Genomic DNA, 10,452 nt, shown 5'->3' with positions numbered 1-10,452 from the left:
CCAGAACACCTTCCAGAATGTGGAGGCACCATCCCCGCAGGCCTTCCTCGAGATCCTCTTGAAAATACAGTCCGGACCTCTGGGGAGGAGCAGCTTGCATGCACTTTGAAGATTTGACCTTCTGACCTGGTTTAAAAAAAAAAAAAAACTCCTTAGAAATGACATTGATACAATAGCACTGGGGAGTGGCCCTTCTGTATGCCACATTTCCCGCACCCCACAGCTGGGCGGGGATTCTGCGCTGTGCTCTTCCCTGTTCACTCACTGTTACTGAGGGAATCCTGGTTAGTTTTTTTTCCTCTGCTAGTATGCTTAAATTCATCGTGTCGCCAGGTCTGATCTGAGGTCATGTCTAGGAAGGGGCGCACGCGCACACACGCCATGGAGAGAGCGGCTTCCCCAGAAGAGACTGGTGAGAGGAACCCTTACCTGCACACATGGGGGACACCATGCACGATATGTCCCGCCTCTCCCTCTCTGCCTTGCCTTACCCTGAGGACTGGGCGAGGCGAGGAGGGTGTCTCACGGACAGGAGCTCAAGCTGGCAGGAGAAGGGGTGGCCTTTTGCCAGCAGAGGGGGTGTGATTTTGGTGGTGGTCTCCGGGTGGGGCAAGTGGATGCATGGGCCACGATGACGCCGTAGCCCCACAAAGCACACGAACCCACCCCAGACACACTCACACACCCATGGGCCTTTCAACGCATGACACGGCGCAGCCACAGCCCAGGTTGTGGAGCGCTCGGCTGGGGAGAACACTGTGGAGTCCCGAGTGGCACCACCAGGGCACATGTCCCCGTGGCACGACCCCGCCCATGACTCGGCCTTGGCTCGAGCCACAACCCAGGCAGAGCCGGAGTGGGGAAGGGGACACTGTCACCACAATGGGCCCCACCACCACAACTCTCTTTTCCCGTTGGCCGCGTGCGGCTCGAGGAAGCTCCTGAGAGAGAAAACCATTGCTTCGGGGCCTCTCCCTTCTCTCAAGGGGAGCACAGACACCGTCATCTATACTTCCGTGGACACAGGGCCCAAGGAACAGCCCTTCGAGGAAACCCCAGCCACGCAAGACACCCCGGGACGCGTTTGATTGGCAAGCGATGCTCACACAGGCATAGCCCCGGTAGGAATCCTGGCCTGCAAGTGCGTTTAAAGTGTAGATAATCAATGTGTCCTGCAATTCACATTAATTCTCGCAGCTAGCTGCGTTCTTCATCGATGCACGTCCCAAGTGATCCACCGCTAAGAGTCGTAACGTTTTGGTTTTTGGTTTTCGCTCCCTGGCATGGCAACCTTCTCTTCCCCACCCCCCATCCCACTGGTGGGGGGCGGGGCCGCCTCAGGCAGCTGTCTAAGAACGAGACAAACAAGATCAGACTCTGCAGGTAGGGAAGGAATGACCATGGGGTGGTCCGAAGCAATGGCCCCCAAGGGGCCCGGGAGTAGGGGAGGGAAAAGGGGGGGAAAGGGCATGGGGACCTTTCCCCTGAACCTCCCCATGGGCTGAAAGCCCCCGACCCAAGGCGGACGGGCGACCCCCAGGGGTCTTTAAACCTCCGCACCCGTACATGCTAGGTACCTGGAAAGGGGGGAGCGAACGGGGTGGGGAACCAAGTTCCAACGTGCGCCTCCACCCTGGATGCCTGGACCCTTCAACTCAATGGTTTCCGCAACCTGCACACAGGTGGGTACAGAGCCCTGACGGGGCCTGCCCATGACTTGGCCGCCCGCTGACCTGGCAATGTGGATCATCCCCCCCAACGCCCCTTCAGCGCCGACCAACCACCGTCGTTTCCACCACCTGGCGGACGCCAACCCGGGAAACCCCACACAACACATGTCAACACGTGTCCCGGGGCCGAACCCGCCTTCTCTCCCTCCACCACAGCGTCCCGTCCCCGCACCCCTGGCCCAGGCCCCTCGCCACCTTGGGGTGAGGGGCTGCAACAGGAAGCGGGGTGCAGGCTGGGGCACAGGGCGCGGCCTGTGGGGCGGGGGGAGGCAGGACACCCTGAACGCGAGTGCGCACACCCGACCGCACTGCGGGTGGTGGATGGCGGACGAGAGACACGGGGCAGATGGTTGTGCTCCTGACGGGAAAGACAGGATGACCCTCGCCCAGGGCAGGCGGCGGGAAGGGGCCACCATGGCCCCGTTCCCGAGACGAGCCTGGGGGGGAACGCCCACAATGCGTGCCCTTGTATTCTTGCGGCCGGGGGTGAGGGCGAAAATGAACCACAAGGTGGAGGGCATGGGCAACGGGGGCACCCCAAGGCCCCCTCCGAGTCCCTGCTCGCTCCTTCTCTCACGACCTATGGGAGCCAAGCAGCAGCCGGCGCCGCCCTGAACCGGCCTGGGCCTCAAAAACCACAGGGGTTAAGCCAGAGGACAGCGACCCAACTGACCAAACACGTAAGGACTTAGGCTCAGTCGCCCCCTTCTCCGATAATGATCCTTCCACAGGTTCACCTATGGAAACCTTGTTACAACTTTTACTTCCTCTAGAGAGTCAGGTTCCACCGCCTTCTCAGCACTCCACCAGGGCCGTGGGCCGACCCCCGCCGGGCCCATCCGAGGGCTTCACTAAACCATCCAATCGGTAGTGGAAACGGGCGGTGTGTACAAAGGGCAGGGACTTGATCAACGCAAGCTTATGACCCGCACTTACTGGGAATTCCTCGTTCATGGGGAATAATTGCAATCCCCATTCCCCATCACAAATGGGGTTCAACAGGTAACCCGTGCCTGCCAGCATAGGGTATGCACATACTGAGCCAGTCAGTGTAGAGCCGTGCAGCCGGGACATCTAAGGGCATCACAAACCGGTTATTGCTCAATCTCGGGTGGCTGAACACCACTTGTCCCTCTAAGAAGTTGGGGGACGCCGACCACTCGGGGGTCGAGTAACTAGTTAGCATGCCAGAGTCTCGTTCGTTATCGGAATTAACCAGACAAATCGCTCCACCAACTAAGAACGGCCATGCACCACCACCCATGGAATCGAGAAAGAGCTCTCAATCTGTCAATCCTGTCCAAGTCCGGGCTGGGTGAAGTTTCCCGTGTTGAGTCAAATTAAGCCGCAGGCTCCACTCCTGGTGGTGCCCTTCCGTCAATTCCTTTAAGTTTCAGCTTTGCAACCATACACCCCCCAGAACCCAAAGACTTTGGTTTCCCGGAAGCTGCCCGGAGGGTCATGGGAATAACGCCGCCGCATCGCCAGTCGGCATTGTTTATGGTCGGAACTACGACGATATCTGATCATGTTCAACCTCTGACTTTAGTTCTTGATTAATGAAAACATTCTTGGCAAATGCTTTCGCTCTGGTCCATCTTGCACCAGTCCAATTTCACCTCCAGTGGCACAATACGAATGCCCCCAGCTGTCCCTCTTAATCATGGCCTCAGTTCCAAAAACCAACAAAATAGAACCGCGGTCCTATTCCATTATTCCTAGCTGCGGTATCCAGGCAGCTCGGGCCTGCTTTGAACACTCTAATTTTTTCCAAGTAAACGCTTCAGGCCCCCCAGGACACTCAGCTAAGAGCATCCAGGGAGCTCCGAGAGGCAAAGGGGCGGGGACAGGCAGTGGCTTGCCTGGCAAAAGACCGCCCACCCGCTCGCTCCCAAGATCCAACTACGAGATTTTAAACTGCATCAACTTTAATATACGCTATTGCAGCTGGAATTACCGCGGCTGCTGGCACCAGACTTGCCCTCCATTGGATCCTCGTTAAAGGATTTAAAGTGGACTCATTCCAATTACAGGGCCTTGGAAGACTCCTGTATTGTTATTTTTCGTCACTACCTCCCCAGGTCAGGAGTGGGTATTTTGCGTGCCTGCTGCCTTCCATGGATGTGGTACCTGTTTCTCAGGGTCCCTCTCTGGAATCAAACTCTGAATCCCCGTCACCCGTGGTCACCATGGTAGGCATGGCGACTACCATCGAAAGTTGATAGGGCAGACGTTCAAATGGGCGGTCACTGCCACAGAGGTTGGGAGGGGGTGCGATCGGCCCAAGGTTATCTAGATTCAGCAAAGACACCCACACCCACCCCCACGGCCCACGAGGGACAGAGGGGAGGCTGTCCAGGTTGGTTTTGATCTGATAACTGCACGCATCTCCTCCCTCAAGCGGGGTCAGCACCCATCAGCATGTATTAGCTCTAGAATTACCAGTTATCCACGTAGGAGAGGAGCGAGCGACCAAAGAAACCATAACTGATTTAATGAGCTATTCGCAGTTTCACTGTACCGGCGTGCGTACTTAGACATGCATGGCTTAATCTTTGAGACAAGCATATCGTCCTGGCAGGGTCAACCAGGTAGGAGAGCATGGGGAGCCAGAAGACCGTGCCCCCGCGGTGCGTTCTCCAGGTGCGGACGGACTTGCCGAGCGCTGGAGAAAGCGAGCAATAGCGAGTGAGCGGGTGAGGGCTTGCAGAGCCTTGGGCAACAAGGTGAGAGGCGGGGCCCGCTCCACAGAGTACCAAACCCAGCAAGGGGCAGACCGCTTCCCAGCAGCGGCTAGGTGGAAGCACCACCTGCACCCGTGGATGAGGGCGCAGTGCATGCGGCAGTGCCATGGAGGGGCACGGGTGTGGGGCATCCCCCCGGGGGGCCCAATGGTGGGCGAGAGTGGTGCTGGACATGGCACCCAGGCAGACACACCTGACAGCTGGGACACGCACACATGGACAAGGGACATCCCGGGCCAGAGCCTGGGGGCCCCTCCCAGGGTGGCGCGTGGATGGAGATCACGATGGCTGGTCGTGACTCGGTCGGCACTCGGGCATGCCCTTCTGACCTGGGCCGCACAGCGGGAGACGGACCCTCACGCGCCCACGCAATGATGATGCCACAACAGCGGGAGGCAGCGGGCACAGAGCGGGGCGGCGGCCGGCCCAGGAGGCGACACGCGACTGCAGGCATGGCCCCGTAAGGGCATCGGCTAGGCGGATGGGAACGACAGATGGACATGGAGATGAGGCTACTGCCCCCGGGCAGCGAGGCGCGGGGGGGGGGGGGGAGGTGCAGCAGTGACTGCACGAGTGGGCTGAGCTGGACTCAGGGCCAACCGGTGAGGTGAGTTGAGGACACGGTTCGCTTGTCGAGAAAGAACGGAAGGAGAAAAAGGACAAGGCCGGGAAATGAGTCAGTTCGCCGCACCGGGACAAACGTGGATATCACCGACGGGGCCCCTCCAGGCCCAAGGGACGTCCCGCAGAGACCCAGGAAATGCTGACTGGCTTCCACCGGAAACAACCTTCAACCAACCTCACAGGTGGTTCCAGGCCCCGCCGCCCGCTGGCTACAGCCACCACCGCCTGTGATGCTCAGCCGAGAGGACCTAGAGTCCCCTCTTTCTCCCAGGCATGCACAGCAGAGGACAGACATCAAGGCAAGGCACTGGACCTGGACACCGGGTAAACAAACACGGGGATCCCACCACCACAGACACACAAGGCGGCCCCACGTCACCCAGGACGATCCTCCCAAGTGCACAACTTCCAAGCCTCCTCCCGCCGCGGCCAAGGCCCACCCCAATGAGGAAAGGCCATACAAGCGACCCTCAGCAACCACAGGGGAAGCACTGCGGCTTCTCTCTAGCCGCCAATACGTTTATCAGCCTGGTCCAACCCAGACAGGTGCTCGCATCAAGGCGTGCGAGCAGGAACGCTGGGGACGGGAAAGGCCTCCGCGGTCCCCCAACCCCTTTGACACGCAACTGGAGACAATCTGCCCCGGTGCAGGGGATGCACATGCAGCAACGTGCGCATGCACGCTCACGTAATGCAGCACTTCTGCGACAGATGCCAGCCCCACCCGGCAGGACCCTCCCCAGACTCGAAGGGTGAAGGTGCAGGCCACGGTAAGGCACAGCAGCTTCACCACTAGGCCCCTCAAAGCCTGTGCAAGAGGGGCCCAAGAGCCCAAACACAGAAGCTGCTAACACAACGCGCTTCCAGATTAGGGGCGGCAGCTGGGGGGTCCGGTACCCCAGGGCACCCTCTCGGATCGCTAGAGAAGGCTTTCTCACTGAGGACGCGTTGTCCCCCAACCCCAGCAGAAACACCCCATCGGGCCAGCGGAGCCATGTGGAGACACTTCCGAGGGAACAGGGGGGAAGGGAGAAGACCCGACTGGGACAGGGTCAAGCACACAATGGACACACAACAAGCGCTCGCAAGAGGGGCCGTGGAGTGAGAGAGTGCAGCAGTAGTGAGCCCATGCTGCCTCTGGGCTTCGTCCTCTTGCCTCACTGGGGGCCTCGTCCATAGTTAACTAAAAGAGAGCCCGTTGTGTTGCGTCGGGAACACTGGCATGTCGTAAGAGAAAAAAAAAAACACTACAGTAACAGAAGAACAGGCGGCAGGACAAAATTAACTCTCACAGTCAGCCAGCGGCCGGCACCGCTGACTCGGCCCCATCGCAGTCGCCAGCGCAGCACACGTTGCGAGGGCCCGGTCCCCCTTCCGCGAGGGGGACAGACATGCCTTCCCCTTATCCAGCCAGACTCCCCCGGGACTCCCCTCCAGAGCACCCCCGACAGCAGCAGCCTGGCTGTGCACTCGCGGGGAGCAGGAAAGGACACCACCAGCTCAGCCTCGGGCACCTGCAGGACATCCAGGAGAGCTCCAGGGGCACCCACCAAGGGCCAACGCAAAACAGTGACAACACACCCAACGGGGAGGCGCGTGCAGAGCGATGATGGATGGCCCCTCCCCGCCGTGGGGAGGGGCACCTGCGACAACGCAGGCCAGGAAAGGCGAGCGGAGGGTGTCCACTGCGTAAGAGAGACCACCAGCGTGACACCAAGGTCGGGCGGGTTCCTTACCCCTTCCCTTCCACGCACCGCCGACTATCAGGGAGGAGAGGAGAGGGGCCAGCGGGTAGAGCGAGAAGAGTGGTCCCATTCACCAAGGAATGTCTGTCTCTCAGCTGGCACAGCTTAGGCCCACCGGGGAGAGCACAACGTCACCACATCAATCGATCTGCTACAAAAACGGGGAGGGGAGCGAGGCAGACCCCCAGCAAGCATAAGGGAAACGGGGTGGGGAAAACCATCCAGAACACGAGACTGCACTTCAGCCTCGCCATGTAAAGCCCTTCATTCTCTTATCACGAGGAGGGGGAGAGCACAGTCCTCGGGGACGGGGTCTGAGACGTACAGCAGCAGCCAGCGCTCGCAGGCCCTATGCTTACAGCTTTTGCTCGTGCAGCAGGGATGGGGTAGTCATGCTTCTGGTCGCTGCTGAGAAGCTCCCGGGCACACCCCTTGTTGTCCAATCACCCGAGGACAGCGTGTCCACAGTCATCTCGTGGTACAAAATGCCAACTTTAGGCAAAACATGGATGGTGCCGGTGATGGGGGCCTCTGTCTTCAGATCACGCTGGACTCCCGGAAGTGAGTCGAGGTCACCAGAGACCCCACAGGACACCATCACCACCAAAGAAGGGCGGAGGGGGGGTGCAAAAGTAAGCGACGGAGCTATCTGGTTGACCCCCCAAAGCACGTAAATAGCGTGCCATGGACAGGTGGCAGCAAGAGAAGAGGGCCGGGCCATCCACGGCCTCTCTCACCACTTTGCACGTGCGGGCAATGCCCTGTCAAACGTGCTTCTGAATCGGGACTTTGAAAAAATCTGCGGGCATCTAGAACCACTGTGTCGCCAGAAGGCCTGGACACAGAGTCGGCCCAAACTCGCTCACAGAAAAATGAAGAACCATATCTGACGACAGGGACCATGTGTGCGCTTGGACCAACCTGCCTCGTCCTCCGCCATCCTCCACGCACTGCCCATGCCGGCCCCCACCTATGGAGCTCCGCGACTCAGATAACGGCCACAAAGTAGAGCCCGGTGACCGAGGCTCACTCGGCACACACCTGCCCGGCGCAGCCCGGTCGACCACTTAATGACGCGCATGCTCCGGCCTCCAAAATGGGATTTTGAAAAATTTCGTGGAGTGCGCCTCTGATGGACAGAGGGACGAACTCACAGGAGCGATGTGGACACATGGCCAGGTCGGCCGGCACCTTGCGCAGGCATGTGCCTGTGTCAAAATCAATAGAAGCCGGAGGTGGGGGGGGGGGCGCAGAACGGCCTCCCGGTGCAAGTCAACCTCTCCAGCTACCCCCGCGGCGCCACAGTCAGTCCCATGGAGGGGCGAGAGCGAGTGCCGAGCCACCCTATCCCGCAGGCGTCAGGCACTCACTCCTTCAATGGCCCCGCCGCAGGTCCAATCTCCAGATAACTGGACAGGCACCAACAGAGCAGCGCAAGCCAACCTCTGCGGCTAAGCCCGAGGAGGCGAAGGCGGCTGCGGCGGCCCTGGTCAGTCCCCACGGAGGGGTAAGAGAGTGCTGGTTAACCTGTCCTAGCGGTCCACCACTGCATCGGCGGCAGCCGCTCACTCCTTCAGCATTGCTGCAGGTCCAATCTCTGGAGAATGGGCCGGGCACCTATGGACCCGCACTGCCAGGACGATCCCGACAGCGCCGCTGGCACCCTGGAAGTAGGCCTCCGGCATTGCAGCCGCTTCCCCACCCTAGATGCTCCTCAAGGAAGAAACGATATAAAAGCGGCCGCCAGGTGGCTCCCGACGAGGAGCGCAAATCTCAGCGGAACAGATCTGGAGCTCAGGACAGCAAGGGCATTCTGCCGCCCGCCCGGAGGGCCGATCAGGTCCCGGGCCCCCAACCCCAACCCCGTCCAGGACAGCACAGCATCACCGAACGCGGGGGTGGGGGGGTGGTGCCTAGGATAATCTTTTTCAGAGGATGGCCGGAACAAACACTGGGGTGGGCCAGGCCATTCAAAACTGAAAGACTTCCTCGAAGTCACACACCACGACCACCACCACCCACCCACCCCTCCCACACACACCCCGCAGGCCCAAGACTAGCCGGCGCCTGCCTCCCTCTCCCTCTCTCCCTTCCCGGAAGACATAACAAAAACTTTTTATTAAATATTTTATTGATGTTTTACAGAGAGGAAGGGAGAGGGATAGAGAGAAATATCCACGAGAAAAACATTGATCTGCTAGCTGCCTTCTGCATACCTCCTACTGGGGATGTGCCCGAAACCAAGGTACATGCCCTTGACCAGAATCAAACCTGGGACACTCACACACACACACACACACACACACCCTCCCCCGCTCCTCCCCCACCCTCCCGGAATCCGCAGGCCAACGCTCCATCAACTGAGCCAAGCCAGTTAGGGCACAAAAACATTTTTGCTGCCTGGGAGCTGAAAAATAAATGAGGCAGTACTCACGGATCGGATCATCTCATCCTCTCTCTCTCTCTCTCTCTCTCTCTCGTTGAAATTATTGGGGAGACACCGGTTCATAAAACCATATGGGTTTTAAAATAAAATAAAAAATGAATAAATCAGATATGAATAAATAGGAATCTTTGTATGGAACTAAACAAAAAACAGCAACAACAAAAACATTCAGGTTATTCAAGTGGACAACTCAAGAAAATATCATCTAAATACATACATACATACATACATACATACATACCACATCCAGTATTCAAGCGGCAAGCGTCATCGGAGCGCATTCCGCCCATGGAGCCCAGTGCATCAAGTCCCTCCGTCCTCGTAGATTTTTTTCTCCGTCTGCCCGCCCTCCTCTTTTCTTTCTTCTCTTTTGCGGCCCACAACTTCCACACACCACCCAACATCCATGGATTTCAGCACAGGTAGGAGTGAAAGGGTGAGGGCTATGCCTTCCATCTTAAACCATATCCTCCATGTTAGGGCAGTAGCCACGTGCTCAGACCTCCTTCTTCCAGGAAGCCCAGGCCTCTGCTGGCAATGCTCGGGATATCTTTAAACTAACCAATGTCAGTAAAGGGATGTGGGGGCCATAAAAATTACCACATCCTATGTAACAAGACCCAGCTTGTGCCTGCCCAATCAGCAGGGCTCACAGTCCCCTCACTCCACCCCCTTTTAAAACCCTGTTTTTTCTCATGGAGGCCTCTTCCCCTTCTTGCCATTGCATAGGAAGAAGCTTGGAGCCACACCAAGGTCTGTAATAATAATAATAAAGGACTCCCTGCTTTTGCATCGGAATTGGCTGGATCCGTGTTTGTCTGTTGGGCATAATATTTGGGGGCTCGCCGGGATCCAAAACACCATTGAGGGACCCCCAGTCCGGATGGCCTGACTGACCACGGTAGGTGTCTCTGACCTTGTGTGTTTTGTATCTGTCCTGTGTGAGCTCACTTCTGAAATCTGTAATCGCCTCCAATGATCTAAATGGACGCACAGGGGGACCAAGGGCAAGAGGAGTCAGGGGACACCTCACACACACACACACACACACACACACACACACACTGTCTCCATGTCATTTCTTCTTCGCCGACTCCGTAAGCACGTTTGGGAACCCTTGCACCTACTGGGCTTCGGCCCCCACAACACACGCCGCTGCGAAG

The 10,452-nt window shown here is 58.3% G+C and overlaps 1 non-coding gene across 1 annotated transcript; it reads right to left on the bottom strand.

Moving 5' to 3' along the window:
- Positions 1-1,096: 1,096 nt before the first annotated feature.
- On the bottom strand, positions 1,097-1,249 carry LOC139014746 (5.8S ribosomal RNA). The gene has a single exon (XR_011472303.1). It is a non-coding gene; the product is annotated as a 5.8S ribosomal RNA (ribosomal RNA).
- Between the last annotated feature and the right edge of the window lie 9,203 nt (positions 1,250-10,452).

Source organism: Myotis yumanensis, unplaced genomic scaffold (genome assembly GCF_028538775.1).
Source record: "Myotis yumanensis isolate MYYU_CA2020_CCGP unplaced genomic scaffold, mMyoYum1.0.hap1 SCAF_7, whole genome shotgun sequence".
Lineage (NCBI taxonomy): Eukaryota > Metazoa > Chordata > Mammalia > Chiroptera > Vespertilionidae > Myotis > Myotis yumanensis.
The sequence above is the reverse complement of the archived record's forward strand: the minus strand, read 5'-3'. Positions and strand labels throughout refer to the sequence as shown.